At 41.7% G+C, this 5,733-nt stretch overlaps 1 pseudogene; it reads right to left on the bottom strand.

Moving 5' to 3' along the window:
• Positions 1–1,210: 1,210 nt before the first annotated feature.
• On the bottom strand, positions 1,211–5,452 carry LOC124109429 (melanoma inhibitory activity protein 2-like; annotated as a pseudogene).
• Between the last annotated feature and the right edge of the window lie 281 nt (positions 5,453–5,733).

Below are 5,733 nucleotides of genomic sequence, written 5' to 3'. Positions count from 1 at the left end.
AAAAAACTTATGCTCTTATTGATGAACACTTCACTTGTTTTCAGTTTTCTACTGTAATAAGTTCACTATCAACACCATTGTACAGGTCTTTGTATAAACATTTTCACTTCTCTTGTATAAATACTTAGGAATAGAAACACTGGGTGATTTTATAAATATGTGTAGATAAGAAATTGTCAATCTGTTTTAAAAGCCATTCTACCATTTTACATTCTCACCAGCATATGGTGTCATCTGTCCTTTTATTTTAGCCAATTTTGGGTATAAAATATTTCTCTGTGGCCTTATTTATACATTTGTAAAGCACTTAGGCAAATGGGTATTAACCCATTTTTTCATCCTTATTCCTTTCTTTGTATTTCCACTGATACTCATTCTGGGTTTATTTGAGCTACTGCAGATTGATCTAAAAATTTATCTGCTTAAAATTCTCATTTATTACTCTGTTTTGCCACTATAGGCAAGCCTGCTAATTTAAAAACAGACATTGCCCCTACATATATACCCTATGATTGTGCATAATTTAGGATGCATTGCAATACAATGCTTCTGTGTGGTTGTTTTTTTGCCTTAAGAGTTTTAGTTGGCTTTTTCGCTCTTGGGACCAAAAAAAAAAAAACAGGACAAGAACCATTTTAGAGGAGGAATCTTATTTGTAATTCTTATAAATGGGGTTTTCTAATTCCTAAAAATTTTCCCGAGAACTGGAAATTTTTTGTACTCAAAATCTCCTGTTTACATGACAATGTTTTATTTTTTATACTCTTAATATGTGCTGGTTAATTTTTTATGGAAAAACTAGCTGAATTTATTATCATCATCAATGGCAAACAAAACTTTAAATCAATTAAAATCTTTCATTAAGCATAGTTACTTTCACATATGCTACAATAATAATACGGACATTTCTTTGCATAAAGGCACAGGCTTTGATTGGATTTTAAAAAATCCCCGACTAAAGATTATGTATATAGAACTCCGATTGTTGCTTATGTAATAGTAACTTAATCAAATTGACTTACTCTAATTTACAGATAAAATCAATTTTAAATAATCTTTATTTACAAAATACAATTCTAACAATTATAATTCCATTAAGCTTCAATTGGAAGCTAAATCATTGAGAAGTATAATCATTTGAATAAAAGCAGTTATACTTAAACTAAAAATGAGAGATAGATTACTTTTGAAGTCAGATAAAAAAATATTGTCAAGTTTCCTGTTGTGGTTCTGTATGTTGGGTAGCAGGCTCATTTGAAGGTGGACTCAACCCTGAAGGGAACTCACTTCTACTTTCAGAATGCACGGGAGGGAGGGGGGCGAAATTCAGCTCTTGGGGGGAGATAATGAGGAAAACACCATGGCTCCATTGGGAATGGAGGGGGTGGTGGGCCCCATGGAAAATATTCTCGAGATGCTCCATACATGTTTCCTGGAGGAGGTGGAGGGAAAAAAGCTCCTCTTCTCATGAACTGATTCCTCGGATCCACTGGAAACAATGGACCTCTGATTGGAGGGAAAGGTGAGAAAGCAAAGCCAGAGGCAGTTTCTTGGTTTTCAGCAGGGAGAGATGAATCGGGCACATTGGAATTATCAAGATCAACTTTGGAATCATTTCTACTGGATTCCATTTCAGAAAACATAGGCCCATCCATTTGATCCAAAGGCGGCAGAGTAGAACTTCTGAGTTCTGCTGGTCCTGAGGGTCCACCGTAATTAGAATCACATCCATCTTGCCTTGGTAGAGGAAGACGCAGATCACAATATGGTTGGCCTGGTGGAGCCATCATCATCTTAGGATTCTGTTCCCATGGAGATGACAGGGGCCTAATGTTATAAGGCACTCTCTGATGATCAGTTATCCCATCCTAGCCGGATTCTCTTCTTTCATTGATAATTTGAGGGCCCAGAGGATTCTCTGGGCCTCTTGAGCCTCTTCCTCCTACCCGTGGAAGCAAAAGTGAGAGTCTGAGTGCACCCTCCTTTCCCAGAAGTGGAGCTCTCATTTCAGATGAAGGTCGACCCAATGGTGAGGGACCATCTGGGAAATGCTCTCTGCCAATGGCTGTATTTGAAACATGAAGTGCAGAAGGATCTTTTTAAAATTTAAACTCATTTTCGGTGAGGTTTTGACTGTCGTGAGCCTCGTGTTTCCCTAAATCATTGAGGTATCTTTCAGCCCTCTGAGCTGCCCACTCATTATCTTGTGCTTTTTCCTCATAGTGTGTAATCTGCCCCTGATAAAAATAAATGGTTCTCTATAACTCTTCTTCAAGGTCTTTGACTTGCTTTCTATAGGTCTTAAGCCGTTCACTTGCATGGCTGATGTTTTCCTCCATTTTGAAAAGTTTCTCCTCTTGCACTACCCGGTCATTTTCCTCTTCTGTTACTTTCCTCTGGAGTTTCATTACAATTGCTTCATATACTTCAATGATGAGTTTAAGTTTCTGTTCAAGATGCTGATTCTCACTTTCCAATTGTGTATTTTTTGACTGCAAAGATGCTTGTTCTGTCTTAAGATTTTTAATCTGTTCTATAAGGTCTTCCTTTGTTTCACCGACTTCAGATACTAAAGTAAAAACTTGATTTCTTTCTCCTTCTAAGATTTTAAAAGAGGAATTTAACTTATCAGCATAAAGCTGTTTCTTCAAATCTCCTTTTGGCTGATCCTCTAAGTGAGCACCGATTTCTGATTCACTTTTCATTTCCAACTCCAAGTTACCATCGTCTGTTAGGTCTTCTTCAAGCACAGGAGCCCAATCTTTCAGCAAGTGTTCAGACAGAGACTTAATGTGATTTTCTTTCTCTCTTAGAACTTGTTCTTCATGTTCTTTGGAGTCTTCAAGTGTTGTTTTCTGATGATTAAGGCCATTCACTTCTTCTTCCCATACTTCCCCTTCGTGTAAAAGCTGTTTCTGACTTTCCAGAAGTTGGGAATTTTCATTTGAAACTTCTTTTATTGGTACCTTCAGTCCTTCTGCATTCAGGTGAAATATTGTTAAGGTTGTTGTAGCTTCAGGTATATGTGAACTGAGGGATTTTGATTCCTCTTCTGGGGACTTCATCCTTTTTGATATATACTCTATCAATTCATCCTGTTGAGAATGTTTAGTTTTCTCTTCTTTTAGCTCTTCTTCTAGAAAGAGTATTTCTTCCTCAAATTTAGATAGGGACCTATCCAGGTTTGCGTATATTGCCTCCTTCTCCAAAATGGCATTCTTTAAAGATGACTCTAAGCCTTCATATTCTTTTTGGACAAGACTGACTGTTTTCAGCAGTCCACATTTTTTCTCAATTATTTCAGAAAGTTTTAGAGCAAGCTTTTTTTCTCTTCTCAAGTAAAGCCTGCTTCTCACAGACTGAAAACTTCTCCACAAAAACAAGACAACAACAAAAAATCCAATAGCTGTACGTATCCCCAACTCCCATGGACAGCCATAAGGAATAGGGTGTGTTTCCATGTCTTCAGACAAGGCACACCACAACCCTGCTTACTTCTTCCAGGACCACCCCCAAGTATGGCTGAGGGGCACCTGTTGCCCCTCCATCACGCTAAGGCTACTTTGGCTATTTCCTCCACAACCACACCGTGCCCAGCCAAAAGAGGCTATGGACACTCAGGCCTTTGGTCAGGAGTATAAACCTGCACCAGGCAACGGAGCAGACCATTGTGAACCAGTGAGGGTGGGGGGCGCTGTGGGCATGGGCATGGGAGCCCCAGTCATGGGCTCCCAGGGGCCTAGCACACTCACACTGCCTGTCAGGGAATCTGGGCCCCTCCCCCTAGGCTGTGCATCCTGAAGTAGCGCAGGTTCAAGCCTGTCCCAGTGGAGCCAGAGAGGAGTCCTCTCTAGGTCACCTACCTGTTGATTTGGTTTAGGCCAGGTGAGGGCAGAACTTATTATGTGTGTTCTATACAGTCATAATATCACCCAGTTTGATGTAACGAAAATTCTATACTTTCTAAAATTTTTAAAGAGCTAGTAAATCATATACTTATATTTGTATCATTTGCCCATTTAATGAATCATTCCTTTCTCCCCTCCCCCCCAGTCCTTTCTCTTTTTCTGTCCTTTATTCTTTCTCCCTTTCCTTTTCTTGCAGTGTTGGAGGTTAAACTCCAAGGCCTTCTGCATGCTAGGCAAGCTCTCTACCACTGAGCTTCATCCGCAGCCCTGTTGACACTTATCATAGACGTCACAGGAATTAATTCTGATGCCTGATGATCTTGATCACCCTTTTACCAGCTTGCTGGACACTCCACACATCCCATTCTTTTGTGAGATATTTGTTCTCATCTTCCAAACTGGCTCATCTTTTTATTTTGACCAAGCTACAGAGGTCTTTATGTATTCTGGTTATAATTCCTTTATTAGACATATGTATTTCAAATATTTTTCCATGTGTGGCTTAATGGGTTCTTTGATGATGAAAAACAGAAACTTTTACTTTTTGATTTCCAGATCATTCCACTTCCTTTTATGGTTAGTGCCTTTTGTATCCTGTCTCAGAAATCTTCAGCGACTCCAAGATTGTGAGGTTGTTTTCCTATTGTTTTCCCCTTGTAGAATATGTTTTACATTTAAGTTGATGATCTGCCTCAAATTATTATTATTATTATTTCAGTTATGGTGGTTTTCCAGAGTCATAAGTGCTAAGAAAACACTCAGGTTCTCTGCAGGATTAGACCTGAACTAATCCTCAGGCTGGACTTAATTTCACTTCTAAGAAAGGGTTTTTGTTGCAGTCCTGGCTTTGACCATTCACAGAAGTACCCCTTACTGACCAGAGGCCACAAACAGAACCCCCAGCCAAAGAAAAACTATGTTGACTTCCCTGGTTCCAACCAGGTGGCACTAACCTTTGATTACTAACTCAGCCAATCACAATGTGGCCTTATAGCAGCCCTGGGACCAGAGAAGTTTCCCACCCCAACCTTAGGATGACCACCAGGAGATGGGTCACCGAGGATTCTCTCTGAAGTTCTGCCCTCTGAAGCCCAGCTAGTTCTTAGGAGCCTGGCCACATGACAATTTGGAAGAGAGCATGATGCGGGCAGCGCCCTGGGGCTGGATGGAGGCAGATGGTCCACAGGGGCTGAGGCCTGAGCCCAGCAGACTTCAGAGCCCCCAGCATGACCCTACCTGCCTAGCAGATACAGAGTGATATGGGAGCTTGGGCCAGAAGGTGTAGGAAGTCATGGGATAAGAGGCGAGTCCCTGGGAGATGGTGATTTTAGGAACGAATGCTGGTAGCATCCTCAGCCTGAGAGAGCCTACCCAGGAAGCTCACCCCACAGCTAGTGCCTATGAGCTGTATTCTTATTGCTCTGAGGACACAGCAGAGATGGACTTCTCTCAGCCCTGGGAGAAGGTTGCTGAGTGTTCTCTGTCTGTAAGGCTCTTGCCTGCACCTCAGTGTCCTGCTTGTCTACATGCTCCGGGTGGGACATGGCGGCAGTTGAATCATGGCGCTGGCATGTGAGGTGGGGGGTACAGCAGGGGCTCATGGAAGGGCAAAGTCCAACTTCCTGCAAAGGGAGCTTCCTCTTGGGCACTCTTGTACTGGCCCAGCTCCTCAAGGAGAGGAGGGGCTCTGCTGAGTCACAACTAGTGAATGGTGGCACATGGATTTGAGTCTGGCAGTCTGACTCCAGAGTCATGAGATATCCCCAGGAAACCAACAAACCAAAGGTGCCTGATGGCCCCCTTGGTTCCCTGAGCCACCCCAGGG

Source organism: Marmota monax, unplaced genomic scaffold (genome assembly GCF_021218885.2).
Source record: "Marmota monax isolate L192 unplaced genomic scaffold, Marmota_monax_Labrador192_F-V1.1 WCK01_AAM20220418_F8-fsc00196, whole genome shotgun sequence".
In the NCBI taxonomy this organism is placed as follows: domain Eukaryota; kingdom Metazoa; phylum Chordata; class Mammalia; order Rodentia; family Sciuridae; genus Marmota; species Marmota monax.
Note: the sequence above shows the minus strand (reverse complement) of the source record. Positions and strands in the feature narration are given on the sequence as shown.